This window comes from Pleurodeles waltl, chromosome 8 (assembly GCF_031143425.1).
Source record: "Pleurodeles waltl isolate 20211129_DDA chromosome 8, aPleWal1.hap1.20221129, whole genome shotgun sequence".
In the NCBI taxonomy this organism is placed as follows: domain Eukaryota; kingdom Metazoa; phylum Chordata; class Amphibia; order Caudata; family Salamandridae; genus Pleurodeles; species Pleurodeles waltl.
Genome location: NC_090447.1, coordinates 391,390,132 through 391,405,396, shown reverse-complemented (window position 1 = coordinate 391,405,396; position 15,265 = coordinate 391,390,132). Strand labels below are relative to the sequence as shown.

The 15,265-nt window shown below is 42.4% G+C and overlaps 1 long non-coding RNA gene across 1 annotated transcript in view; it reads left to right on the top strand.

The window, feature by feature from the left end:
* LOC138249104 (uncharacterized) overlaps window positions 1–12,592 on the top strand; it is a 29,203-nt gene extending 16,611 nt beyond the window's left edge. The window contains exons 2-3 of the long non-coding RNA XR_011194718.1: window positions 827–904; window positions 12,531–12,592. This is a non-coding gene — a long non-coding RNA (uncharacterized lncRNA). The remainder of the gene's footprint in view (window positions 1–826; window positions 905–12,530) is intronic.
* Window positions 12,593–15,265: the final 2,673 nt, after the last annotated feature.

The following is a 15,265-nucleotide window of genomic DNA, read 5'->3' as shown; positions in this document are numbered from 1 at the left end:
CCTCCTGTTTGTGCTGGCCATGGGGCCCACACACAGCTCATCCTCTGTGAGGCACAGGTCAGAGAATGGCAATGGGACATAGGCTAGCCAGCATTGCACTGAATGCTTATGACGTATTATTATACCTCTCAAACCCAGCAGACAGTGGCCCTTGTTGTCTTTACCTCTCACAACTATTTGCAGAGGCCTTGGTCCTGACCGTCAACCTGGATAAGTCACTTCTGGTCCCCTTGACTGGTGACTGAGACAATGAGGACTGGCAAATATACAAACAAATCCAATGACTCAGCTTCTGATATCTATGTATGTACATAGCTCTTGACAAGTTCATTACCTGCTCCCTCAACATTACACAGATAGTTTGCAAGGTTAAAACAGACCTTAAAAGGTGGCAATCTTTACCATGGGCATTTCAAACCTATACCTTTACTAATAACATCCCAAACCCTGGTTGTTAATGACTGGCTCACAGGGAGCAGGTCCGACCCAGCTTACCGAGAAGAGCTCGCTTTGTTGGGATTCTCTTGTATAATGGAGCTGCTTTACGGTGGCCCCATTTCTGTGAGCATTCTGGAGGTTACTTGGCTGGTGTTTTATGGGTGGAGAACCACACAGTGACACACAGGTGTGGCAATGACAGACACTGATACGCTGGTGAAATAATGCAGTTGAGACATATTGCTTTTATAGATGCATTTATTCTTATGTTATAGTCTTATGGAAACAGTTTCTTTCATAATAATGTCTTTTCCAGGATATTATCGCACACCCTGCCCTATAGTCTGTTTTATTCTCTCCTTCTTTTCTTTCTTTCTTTACTTCACAGGGATCCTTTGGTGGCATGTGTCTTGCACTGTTCCATGTGTCAACAGACCTCAAGAAACAGACATAATACAGATGTCAGGTAAGTGCTTATTGGCAGGGAACCAGGGTAAGGGAGGGGAAGTGACAGTGGGGGGAGCAGGGACCTTACTATCAACAAATGCAACACACAGGTGAGAACAGTTTAGCTCCTTCCTCTTAGTCAAGAGTAAGCTGTGAGGTTAATTGTTCTTTTTGGTGGTTCTCATAACTTGTGTCACAGCATGCAGATCAGGAGGCAGAGTGGGTGGTTGTTGATACTACCCTTCTGCCTGTCTGCTGTTTGCCATATTCCGTTCCCATCCCTTTGTTAGTTCGCTAGACCCCTACTTCCTCAGTACCCCTGTATATGGGCCTGTGCCTTGTCTAGCATAATCCTCCTGGGCCATGGCTGGGATGCATGTCCTGGCTCCGTGTTTCTTTTGTCCTTTGCTAACTGCTGTGTTTTGGAATTTACCGCACACCTTGTTCCTACTTCCTGCCATTTGATCTGATAGAGCATCCTGCTCCATGCTTAGCCCACTGTGTTTGGGAGGGTGCTTGTGCTAACCATGCCGCATCAGATCATGACCGGGCCACAGGAGGGTGGGAGCAGTGGTGAAGCAATAGAGCTGTGCTCTCGAAGAACCTCCCATGATAGTTAGTTTGGGGGAAACAGCAGTGTTCCCACAAATGCGGTTAAGAGGACATGCAGTTTTGGTGTAGAATCATGTGTGGCAACAGCATCCAAGTAGTAGTCGCCATGTCTTCCCTGGGGACTGCTGGAGGAACGTAGCTATTGGCCAGCCAAGGATTGGCACCTGGATGCTATGTAGGCAACAGCCCTGCTGTGCATCTTGAGGAACATGGGCCTGGCAAAAATGTGTAAGTAGCAAATGCATTTTATCGACATAGCGAAGGCCCATCATAAATGCAGGAGTGATATTCATTGGCCTGATGTGAGTGTTGTTTGCATGGATGAGAAAAGTGTTTTAAAAAATCATTGGCGCATACAGCTCTAAACTGCATGCGTACAGACCATAACAAATAAAAATCATTATTAAAGACATGTCGCTGTTAAAACAACAAAAGCTGCGTCTTAAATTTTGCATATAACTAAGTAATAGCTCTTTTGTGTAAGTGAGTCGGTCCATACACTCGATCACTGTAACTGCAATAGTGAATCTTTCAAATACCCTCTGTATATAAGGATTTATTGTTTGATTTAACGGTATACTATATTTTTAAACTTCTTTTGCATTTTGAATCCTGAGCTTTTCGTGTGCATTTTCTGACCAGGCTTGTGTCATGTTAAACACCATATATAAAATACATTCACTGACTAGCTGTGTAAAGGGGCCTTGTATGAGAAACCCATGGTTGGAAAATTCACAAGGAGAGGAAACAGGTTCAGCAATAAAAACAACAGCGCACATCTGTGGTTTAATAATACGACACCAAAAGTCTGTCGACCTGCCCCGTCATCTATTTAGCCAAGCTGCCTGGTGACTTGAGCAGAGTCGTAGCCTTGTTCCTCCGACATGGGGCAATAACCGCACCGGGGAAATCACAAGCCAGAGCCTTGTAAGTTGCATGTGATGCCCCTGACATAACAGATGATTGATATTTTTTTTTTTTTTTTTTTGTAAATCTTTTTATTGAAGATTGAGGGGTAATACAGAGTACAAAATACATTATAGGTCCTCGCCCTTATTTTGACAAAGGTTAATTTCACAATTGTCATATGGGTGGGCTTAACTGAAAGATAATGTAAGTAATAGGATAGGATTTGAAGTCAGGGGTGGAGAAAGGGTAGATAAAAGGTAGATAAAAGAGAAGAGGAGGAAAGGGGCATTGGGAGGGAGGGGGGTGGTGGGATGGTGTATGGGGGGAAGGAGAGGGGGGGGAAAGTATGTGCTATCAAGTGGAGCTGGGCATGAATATACATGTATTTGCTTATGAAGTAATGTACAAGATCCAGGGTATCGAGGGTGGAGTCGTGGGGGGTTCGAGAAATATCCATATAGATATCCTTGGCCGTTTGGAGTTCTTGGGGAACAGGTCTGATAGTTATGCACTGGTTTGATTAATGTAAATTAGATATGGACAGAGAGGAGGGTTGGGGGAGGACTATGCTTTCTGGGAAAGTGACATGGGAAAGGTGGAATTGTTGGTCACATTTTTGAACATTATGGGGTTGGGGAGTTCCATCTGAGATGGGTGATCCAGGGGTCAGGGGTCAGGGATCAGGGGGGGAGGGAAGAAAAGGAAAGGGGTTGATATGAGGAGTGGAAATAGGAATAAGGGTGTGCAAAGGCGTGGCATGCGCTGGAAGATATAAAGAGAAGGGGGAGGGAGGGAGAAGGAGAGAGGGGAGGAAGAACCTGGTCGGCATCTTTCGACTTCTTTTGACTGCTTTCGACTGTCCACCAGCTGTTATGGGACGGGGAAGGGTGGTATAAGTGAGAGAGGTGCTGAGCACAGGGAAGGGAGAGAGGTCTTATCAGTTATGTTCCCGGCAGGAAGGGGCTCCAAACTTCTGTAAACAGGGCCGCCTGATCTTGTAGGTTGTAAATTACCCGCTCATAGGTGGCGGTTTGTATCATGGCAGTCATCCATTCTGTCTGTGTAGGGGTGGCGCTGGATCTCCAGTGCCGAGATGATTGATTATTAATGGCACGAAATCCTATGAAAATCTGTTGCTGCCCCTGGATGAAGATTAAGGGAAGCAGAAGCTGCTGCTTCACCTCGCACAACACAATCAAAGCAAAGGGACCTGTTTGTGATCAGAAAAAAGGCAGCTACAACAATGAAGCTTGGCTTCTGGTGGCAGACAGAGAACCGCTCTGTGGGACAGATAACCTCTGGGACCTGTGAAACTGCTGTAGAACCACAAAATTCGATTGTCAGATATCAGTTAATTAACTCACTGATTCTCTTAGTTCTGCTTTGCACCTTCAATTAAGAAGGAAACAGAATACGGGGGATTTGTTAGGATGAAGTCATACTGTACTGTTGTTTCACTCAGTGCTATATTACGGTAGCCAGAAGAGTACACAAATTCAACCTAGGCCACAGAAATTATGTGATTTTTAAGGGTGGGCGGAACTCTGCAGAGGTTTTTATGTAACTCCGCAGATGTCTGCGGAGATAAACTCTGCGAGTTCCATCGGCCCCTAATGCAGAGTCCACTCTCAAGACCCAGGACTGGATTGGCACCTCTTGGCAGGGCAGGACTTATGGTGTTCAGAGTCCAGCAGCTGAAGTAGAGATGTTGGAAGTCTTTGATGGCCCTGGGATTGAAGAGATGCAGGTCCAGTATTTGGCTTGGCAAGGGATTTTAAATGCCAAGTCAACATGGGAACTGCACACACAGGCTCTGCAGTGGCAGGCCTAAGACATGCTTAAAGGACTGCTTAAGTGGGTAGCACAATAGGTGCTGCAGGCCCACTAGTAGCATATAATTTACAGGTCGTGGGCACACATAGTGCACTTTACTAGGGACTTGCAAGTAAAAATGCCAATTGTGAGAAACCCAAAATTACCACATTTTAGGTGAGTAAACACATGCACTTTAACACTTGTTAGCAGTGGTAAAGTGCCCAGAGCCCTATGGCTAACAAAAACAGATCAGCAAAAATGAGGCAAGGCAGGCAAAAGGTTTGGGGGAAGACCACCCTAACGCTGTCAGGTCTAACAAATACCTTCTGCTATCACCATTACGGTCCTCCCTTCTGAATGGATTGCTAAGCTACAAACCCTAAATATGTTTGCCATGATTGGGAAATCAGCCAATTCCTTTGGAGTCAAGCTTGATCTCGATCTCAAAGAAATTACCAAGGGACATATTTAAGAAAGGTGGAGCTGCACACAGTGCAGCGCCACTTTTCTTGCACCCTTTAGCGCCCCCCTACCTCCACCATGTATGCACCTTATTTAAAATATGGTGCACCATGGCACAGGGTAGGAGGCGGCAAAAGTGTGATTTATTTTTACGCTATTGATGTATTCTGCAGGAGTAGCGCTAAAACTTTGGTGCTACACCTGCAGAGTACATAGTGGCCCATTCTATTCAATGGCATGACCCCTTTTAGCACCTGCTCCGAACAGGGTTTAAATGTGGCGAAAAGAATGATGCAATGACATCTTTTAGATGTCCTCGCACCATTTTTTTGGCCCTCCTAACAAGGGAACGCCCCTTTACATACATTATTCCTGGTGCAGGCATAATGTAGGGCAAAGGGTTACAAATTGGTGCAATGCACGCATTGCGCCAATTTGTAAATATGGCACAGCTTTTTTGGCTGTCAAATGCAACATTAGTGTAAAGAAATTATGCTAATGTGGTGTTCAAATGGTGCTAAGGACTCCTAAATATGCCCCTAAATGTCATAGATTTCATATGAATCAGCTAATTAACTTTAGACCCTTAATCCCAATATTTGACTTTAAAGATACTGTCCAGACTCCCGCGATACATCCCATTTCTTTAAAGCCACACTCTATTTTTCAGCCAGGCCTTTGCGAACCATGAAAGGTTTACTTCCTCACTTGAAATCTCTATAGCCAAACTATTTAATGTTGTTCACTTTGTTCATACGTGCTGATCATATAGAACTGCCGCTGATCACTACCTTTGTAGTGCTTCTAACCTCAAATATATACAACCTGCCAGCTGTGCCACTACTAGATACATATCAAAGGCTGCTTGCCTCAAATGTATGTAACATGGTAGTTTCACAACTACTAGACACGTCATATTGTTATCACCACGCAGAGGTTTATTGAGCTTCATGTCTCCATGAACATATCACACCATCACCCTGCCCTCTTTCCCACAGCTGCTGCTTCTAACAAATCTATTTATCTTGCTTATCTTACTATTGGCTGTTGTTCTCTATGTTGTATTGTATTGCAGCATTTATATAGCACTTACCCCTATGTGGTGTGCTTATGTACTTGCCTACATGAGTAGAATGGTAGATGATGTAGGGTGTGCAGTTGGAGCAATGTTGTTTTTGTTTTGATCCTTTCTGAGATGTGTTTCCATATCGTGCATGCATGATGACCACTGAGATGCGGTTATTGTGTTATGGGACACAGCACATAGCAGTGTGTTGGATGTTGAGGTGTAAGAGAGATGTATTGTTATGGTTTTCAGAATGCTGGTAGCTTTGGACTGCCCTGCAGGTCACATTATGATTACTGCACTGGGTGGTGTGCAGACTCATGAGTTACAATCAAGTATTTACATGCTCAGAGAATTAAAAGTGCATGAATATGTTTCTCAGTCACCGTATTAGGGCATACTTGGTAACTGAGTTAGAAAAAACAGGAGCAGGCACATAAATATCAGTATCAATGCATTAGCCACGTTGTAAGTACTGTACTGTGAGGAATGCAGAGTAAACTTCAAAATATGTAGGTTTAGGAGATAATTATAGTTAGGACCTACTTTCCATAGTCGAAGCATATTTGTTTTTGCTAATAACTTTGGCACTGTTTGACAAATCTTCATGTATATTTATATATATATATATATATATATATATATATATATATATATATATATATATATATATATGTGTGTGTGTGTGTGTGTGTATATGTGTGTGTATATATATATATATACATATATTTATAGGATAAATGCTCTAGAGGGATGCTCGTGTCAACCAAATATGTATATAGCTCTTATTGTCCTCATTAATGTAATAATTTTGTCACTTCTCTTTCACTTATAGGCGCAGGTTTTTACTCTATAACCCTTTGTTGTAAAGCATGCTATCACTCTACACTCTTTGGGATCTAGTATAGCCTCTAAACTCTAAAGTAAAATAAAAAAGTAAAACAAATTCTCAGACAGGCCTATGAGAGTTCCTTAAATAGGGGTGTAAGTCTTCTTTTCTGTTAACTAAATGGAATGTTGACAAATGAAGCTAAGGTAAATGCTTTTAGGTACACACATGCACTGAGGATCAGATTCAGTTTTGTTAGTTGAAACACGTGCCAAATTACTATTTTTTTTAAGTGGCTACCTTTTGTGGGCAACAACTCATTGTTAGAAAACACAGAATCAATATATAAATCCCTATTAATGGTAAAGAGCAGTCATTAGCTGAAAGCCAGAAAAGCACTATCCTGTACAAAGCAATAGTGTGGTCCATAAGTGCCAAAAGCATACAAGAAGCAGAATGATCAGACGGTTTTTGTGTGGAATGTAGGATAAATATTTCCACTCAACATTTGATTGCATTTGGTTTATCGTATAAAAGACGTGTTTATACTTTGAAATCCCTAAAGGTAATACAATTTGCATTATTTATTGTCCTTGGATAACGTCACAATAAATTAGTTGAGGGGGAAATGGATTTAAGGAGATGATCAACGTGGCTGCATGACCTCTACTTTACGTACATGAATAATACATTTCTTCAAACTTTTTACTCTTTAGTACTTTTTAAAATCATCCAAAAACGATATTAAAAGGAAAGAGGATCCAAGTCCATCAATTTTATGGCTGTACATAATGCAACTTTCATACTATCTGCAGGGCTTTTGAATTGTTAATGTACCTGAGAGATCTAAGTGGGTTTCAAAGCATTAAGGATGTGGACTGGACGGATGTTTTTTTAAAAAATAAGCTATTGGTAACTTTACTCAAATGCTCATGCTCGTTGGATTAAATCTCAACATCACAAAATTATATTTTACTACTACAGCGTTAAAATGTAAAGGTTGTCATAATGTTTACAAGAAATCTCTTTTAAAAGTAGAACTGCTTTTCTTGTTTTTTTCGCATCAAGTGATGCTGGCTTTGAGTGGTAGAATGAACTGCAGTACATTATAGAAAAACAACACATTTGTGAAACAAATGTAGCAGCGCTATTGAGATATATTAACCTTTAACTACTCATTGTCAGGTGGCAAAACAGACATCCAATTAACTCCTCCCAGGAGATTTTAAATAGTTACAAAAAGAGTTATGAAACATGGCTTGAGCAAATACTGTAAAATATCAAATCAACATATGCTCATTTGCAAACTACAAACATTAAAACAGTTACTTATGGCTTGATTATGATCATACATAGGGCCTGAATTAGAATTAGGCGGACGATTTACTCAGTCACAAAGGTGACAGATATCCGGCCTGCTTTATCACAAGTGCAGTCGGTATAATGCACTTATAATATGGCGGACGGGACAGCTGTTATGTTTATGACAGAATAACACGTCCGCTGAACTCTAAATCAGGCCGTTTGTTTTGAATATCTGTTTATTCCTTGATTCTAATTATTTTGCCTTTCACTCTTTCCAAATTTTATCTGTACCTAAATCTCTTTGCACACCTTCACTCTTCTGTTATCTCTGCCAGCTTTGCCTTGGGAATGGAACATCCTCCAACTGGGGGTCAGAACCATTTCCTTCTGGAAATCATAAAAGAAGAACCTTAACACCCATTTTGTCAACCATGAAATTAAAATCACTTTAAACAATGGCAGATAGAACATTTGATCACATTGTTTTAAAATATGTACCCACCTGAAGCACTGACACTATTTTCATTTACTTCTGGTGTCTTAAATACCTTTATAAGCATCTCAGTTTTGTAAGTTCATCCTTTACATGTTTGTCAGGAGGTGAGGCTGGAGGTGCTAGTTCCTGGTTAATGTGGCTTGAGTGCAAGGAAGTCCTACTCCAAGTCTTCTTGTGCTGTGCTCCTTTTAGCAAAGGAAAGGCTATTATTGAATTTAGAGTGGCAACACTGTCTGGTGTGAAGCCACGTGTAAAGGAAGCACTGCTGTGCAGCATGCTGACAATGAACTATGATTCCCAATGGCCACAAACTCTTGCATGTACCTGAGAGAACACAGCCAACTTTGGATATCTAGTGCAACTTCCTCATGGTTCTCACTGTCCTTTGCCAGGCAATCATGTTACATTATTGCTGCAGCCTGGACCTAGCTACTTGGATCTTTGACATTCCATGCCAAAACCTGTTGCTTCCTAACAAAATGTTTGATGGCCCTCGGAATTCAGAGAAATATCCGGAAAGTTGTGTTGTTGATTAAAATTAACTTTGAACCACTTCTCTTAAAATATATTTGTTTGAACTAAGACGACTCAGGTTACATATTCCCCTAAGATTAACCTGTCATACACAGCACTCACAGGAATCTTTGGGTTGCTTATTTATTTGATGATCGATTTACCCAACACCAACACGTTTTAACCAACAAGGTCTTGATCACGGTAAATGAGTGACCCATTTGCACACAATATATACTCTCTCCCATCTCATACCTTAATAGGGCCTTCTGGGATATGTCGTTCTATCATTGCTAAGTATTACACCAATTAGTGATTTGAAACACCATACTCCACAAATCACAATCTAACACAAATATAAAACAAAATGACAACAAAAATATATTAGATCACTGACCTTTTCTTACTCAAAATCACTAATGCTTTATTGTAGTATTTATATTTTTATACAGCCTACCCACATAGGAAGGGCTAGACGAACGTGCAATTATTACTAATCTCCAGAGAACACCGGAGCGAAACAAAATAACGCAAGGCTTCGGTTCTGTTCTAAATAAACAATGTTGCTGAAGATTAAAAACTCTCACCACAGCGAGTCCATCCACTCGCTTCTAGGAATTCCAGAGGCCCTCTGTCACACGACAGCAGATCAAAAGGGCAAAATCCAGACGGGAACTGCAATGCAAGATCCAACCCAGGCAAGGTCTAGAATAGTAAGCACTGGAACCTCGGTGTGGTCGGTTTTTATAGAGGAACAACACCCTCATCATGAATACTCCAGAAGGATGCTGGGAATTGTAGTCCCATCAATAAAAAACATTGTGGGTTTGAACAATTTGGCCACCAACGAGTACTTTTGTTAAACAGATGCATTTTTCCACATGAGTAAAGAGAAGAGTGTGATTTAATAGAACAAAGTGCGTGGCAGGGACATAATAAATGTGGATGTTTGGTAGAAGAGGCCAAGTCAATACTATGTTAGGAAATATGATTACGCCAAAATCTGACACATGCACACTCAACTTGACAGGGGATATGTGATGTCAGTGCAGTCCCAGTCCACTCCATATTCTGAGTACAAAATGTAATGGTTGACACATGCCTTAGCATGTGTTTGACACAGGGCCTAAATAAAAATATGTTTCTAGGTATATAGACATGTGTTGCCCACAGACATAACTATATATGTACACTACCTGCTACTCACTAGTCATACACATATGTTAACACACAGCACACATGTGCCAACATACATGTGGACACAGTGTAGGACACATGCACAAAGTGTGAGTGAGTGCCTACAGCTGAGTCATGAATACATGTATTGGTTGCACATACCAATAACAGCACAATGATTCATGCATAGACTTGCACATATAGCCAAAAAACATATACAACATAGTAGAACAGACCATGTAACATGTGCAATGAATCAGGGTGCATTCAAGGACTACAATGGAAAAAATGACGCTATTCCAATATGCGTAAAAGAAAATGATGCCAATGCATCAACACCTCACTTCAACGTTGCAAAAATAAAGCTGGGCCCTGAGCCACAATTCAATGTTACCATTACTCTCCGTACATCATGAAGAAAAATCAACGCATGACTCTCATGCGTCAAAAAAAAAACATGCATAAAGCAAAAAACGTGACGCACACGCCCAGGAAGTGATGTACAAGGATATCCTGCCTTCGACCATTGTACAGTAGTGTAGTTTCACTTTCACTTCACAGTCTGTTCCCCTGTGACTGTGTGTGGTTGTGTTTTGAAGGTGCTGGTAGATCTGTGGTGTGTTTGGAGGTCTTGTTGTGTCCCTTGTGCTGTGTCCTGTGTTTTTGGTGTATAAATTGTCTATGTACTTGTTATTTGTATTGACAGTGTACTGTTTTATCATTTTATTGTGGGGTGTCTGTCTGGGGTAGCTTAGTTGTTGGGGTAGTTTGCGGAGTTTGGTAGATTTAAGTTTCCTTTATTATTTATTTTGGTTGATGTCCTCTACTATTTTGTAATGTCTGGGAAGGGTAGGATGGGGAGAATGTCACCTGATGAACTAGGGGGGTTCACATGGTTGGTGGCCCATTACTGCCCCTCATGCTGCAACTGGGTGGCCGGGTGATCCTGGGCTAGCCCACCGAGGCAAGGCGGCTGCATTGGGGCAAGTTTGTTTGCCATCTCACAAGGATATTCAAGACTGGACCCAATGAGTATGAGCTCAAGCATTGGTGGGCAGCGGAGTAGGATCTGCTGGATCATTTGGGAATAGAAATTGGCGTAACTGTTGGTAAATCTCCCATTGCCATACAATCAGCTGCATTTTGCATTTGACTGATAGTTGCTGAAAAGTCTGAGTGCTGCTTGTAATGGTTGTGAACATGTTATATGCAACCTGTATGAGGAGTCTCTGCCCAACTTGAGGCCTGCAGATCAAATGTCGTACAATTTAGCCAATGCAGGACACATGTATGAGGAACCCTGCATAACCATCGTGTGAAGGGGCATATGTAAGTGCCCTTAGTGCAACCATGGCACTGCCATAGTGTCATATGATTGAGGGTAAGGCGGCGCTAACGTGCCATTTACAGTGCTTGATCATTACAAAGTAGAGCAATGCATCACATTGCAGCACTTTGGCAAGGCTTGACACACATCATGGCTGTGCCAACCACAAGGTATGCAAGGGGGCGGTTCTGGTGCAAAGGGGTCCTCCATATTAGCAAAAAGAAGTCAATGAGACTGCTGCACCCCATTTGTGGCAGATTTCCTAATGCCTGCTCCTTGCAGGTGTTAAAAATAAGCTCCAGTCATGATCAATGGGCTCCTGGGTGCTTAGCAGGACTCGGGAAAAAATTATGATGCTAATCCTGCAAAGCGCCAGTCTTCTGCCAAACAAATATGGCCATACTCCCTAAAACTACTACCATGGCGCGCAGGCTATAGGAGACGGCGCACACACGGTGGTATCAGGCATGCGCTAGGCCCTGCACTTCAACAGGACCAGCACTAGGTGGTGCGCCACTTCCATATATATGGCCCCAAGTGTAGTGATGCATGCACAGTTTAAATTTCTAATTGTACACCTAGGAATGACGCCTGTGCCATGAAACAGGCATGAAAAGGTGTGTAAAAATTAGTTAGGGAGGGCAAAAGACAGACCTCTAAGTTACAACAAATGTTCCAAATTATGAGTTCCAAACAGTCTATAGGGCTGCTGAGTGAAGGTGTGAAATTTGTGCATAGAAATATTTGAGAAGGGCACATATGTACTCAGCAGAAGTTTCCATGATCTGTAGCATCACTGGCCTTCACATGTATACATGATGTTGGCCCACACTGCCATCATGCTGTGACTTAATACTGACTACACACACACATGGATGGGATTAAGGGGTGCACTAAGGCCCACAGGGACAGTGTAGATGCAATGGGTGCTGCAATACTGTAGTCCTATCGACCTCTTGGTGTCATTTTGCAAGGCCATGTTAGGGAGCCTGACTATGCACGGCGTCCAGACTACTGGCAGCTCCATTTGACCTGTGCATTGTGTATCAGAGTCAGCCTAATACACTGAACTATGTTGTCTATTTGCATTAACTAGGATTTACAATAAGCAATGTTCTACATTCATGTCTTACAGGTGGACCTGCCCCTTATACCATCGGAGAGGTGGTGAGATTTGAAGACCCCGATACATCCAGTAAGTGATATATTGTGGCTCTTGTTAGCTACTCCAGGGTTTGGTGTGAGTCAGCTAGAAGAGTGGAATGCAATGAGTGATGTAGTTTTCTGGACCAATGATCAGAAATCACACGAGGATGGACGGTGATATCATGGGGCATGTGTAAGAGGCAAAAACACCACCGGAGCTTCTGTATTTGAGAGGCTCTGGGGACGCTATGCCCTGCACCATGTATACATGGTGGGCATAGGACACATTTTGTGGCTTCACATTAACTTGTTAATACTGCCCCTTCACATGCAGTTCTTTGCAGGAAAGGAGCGTGCAATGGGTGCTGTCTTGGCTGTGCCATAGCAACACCCATAATAATTAGACGGTGTCCCAGATCTACAAATTTTCTTACACTGTAAGCAAATCCTGAAAATACACCAAGGTGTGTCTTTAGCAGGTCACAACGAGCTAACATATATGTTGTTGTGCCTGCAATACTTTGCTCTTTCAATTGGTGCTGCGTTTGGCAGCCCACATTGAAAGTGCAAAGTCCCTTTGAAGATTTTGCTTGTGTAGGGAGGTGCCCCTCCATGCACAATGACTGTCTCCCCCTCAACGCAGCCAGCTAAGCACCATAGGGTAAGGGTGGCTGGGACAAGTACTGGAAGCAACATTATTGCTGGCGTAGGTGACACACAGTGATGTGCTCTCTCTTATTCAATACAACGCCTCCCTGCATTGTGAATTTGGCGGAGTGCTGCACTGCCAATTGTCCGTCAGCATGGTGCTCCGTCACATTCCAATCATGTATGTTGTGGTGTTGTGCAATGAGATTGGCTTGCATGTAGTTCTAAGGGCAACGTGTGCTGGCATGGAATTGTGTGTAAAAGGATTAGTAATGGCTAACCACATATTTATTGATCTCTGCCATCATAGATCACAGGCCAGCTGCATATGTACATAGCATGCCTGTTGTAAACAACCTTGTCACAGCACCATAATATGCAATGTGTGCCACACATAGCTCATACTTGATGACAAGATGGCACAGATCTTGGGTTCCAACTGCATTACTCTCTAGGGGGATTCTGTAGGAGACATACACACACCACAGGTGCCACAGTACCATCCAGAGATGGTGAGGTGGTTGTACAACAAGAAGCCATAATGTCCAGGACTGCAGTAATCAGTGTACACAATGTGTGTACAAATCCATTCAAGATGTTTCAGGTCAAAGTCTATTAATCTCCTAACAGCAGATGTCAGCAGTATAACCAATACAGTGCAGCCACCATGTAAATTGTGACTAATGTAGGTCACATCGCAGATGCATATCAAGGCAATGCTGTGTGTGTAGCTGGTGCTGTGAGGATATCTGACATGCATCTGCTGATGATGTGAGACTCTGAAGGATACAGTTGCAGCGCACAAAGCTGTGACACAATTGCTGTGGCCTTCAAGGTATCCATATAGCCACCATGTGTGTGCTATTGAATGCATGTAGGACTTCATAGCACTGGGTAGGGTGTTCCACTGCTGTAATGTCTTGACAACAGTGATTGTACAGGTCAGTGTTAGCCCAACCTTTCTCATGTCAAGGTAGCATCAGTTGTACATGTGGCCACAGCATGGGAACTGCAGCTGGACTCCAGTTATGTAGGCTCTGGCCAGGTTTTATACCTGGACACATGAATGTAGATGCACTACAACATACAATACCAGCTTTGTAGTTGGCAGCCCCCCCCGAACAATTGACCCACTCCTACAGTGTTCAGGCCTTGGCGTGCATTCCCACATGGGGGACCCACTGAAGACAAAGGATGGAGCAGGAACATCAACGATACAGACGCTCCCAGCTGCACCCACCCAATCCACATCTGCAGCACCAGTCGCCACCCCTGCACCAGTTTTTACCACCACCAGCCGCTGGTGGAACAGGACTTATGTCAGAGCATCAACCTGATACTCAGCGTTTGGACAAGTTGGAGGAGGCTCTGGCAGAGGACCGCAAACTCCTCAAGTATATTAAAAAGAAAGTTAAGAAGTCACAGAAATGAACTTGAACTGTGATGGACTACCTCCCAGTTCCTTCCCCTCCCTTTTAAAGTTGTGCCATATTTTAATTTGGGGTTTATGTAGTTAGTGGTAGGTTAGTGTAGTATAGCCAGTAGTTAGGATAAGTGTAGTTGGGGGGTAAGTTTCTATTCTTAGGTTTTTATTGGTGGGTTGTTGGGTGGGGGGTTCTGTAGGGGTTTATACATGTTTTTATGAAGAAAACAAAATACATATATACAATTTGTTTTTTTATTACAACAAAAATATATATTTATTTAGGCCATAGGTTTAGTTAGTACATGTGTAGTTATAGTAATTGTTGTCCTACTTGTTTCTTTTTTTTAAGGGGGTTGGGGGGCAATGTTTAGAGTGTGGTGTTTTATGTGTAAGTTAAGTTTAGCACAGGTGAGCTACATTTAATTGTATGATAAGTATAGTTAGTGTACGTTAGTTTAGGCTAGGTTAGGTTTTAGTTGCTTTTAAGTAGATAATTTTTATAATAAATATCTTGTTATCATTGCAAACAGTTTATGTAATTAGTGTGAGTCCCAGGATTCTCTCCATGAGTGTACTGGCCAAAATGGGGAAATGGGCTAGGGAATTCATCCTGCCTACAAAAGCTTCATTTACCATGTGTTATCACTATT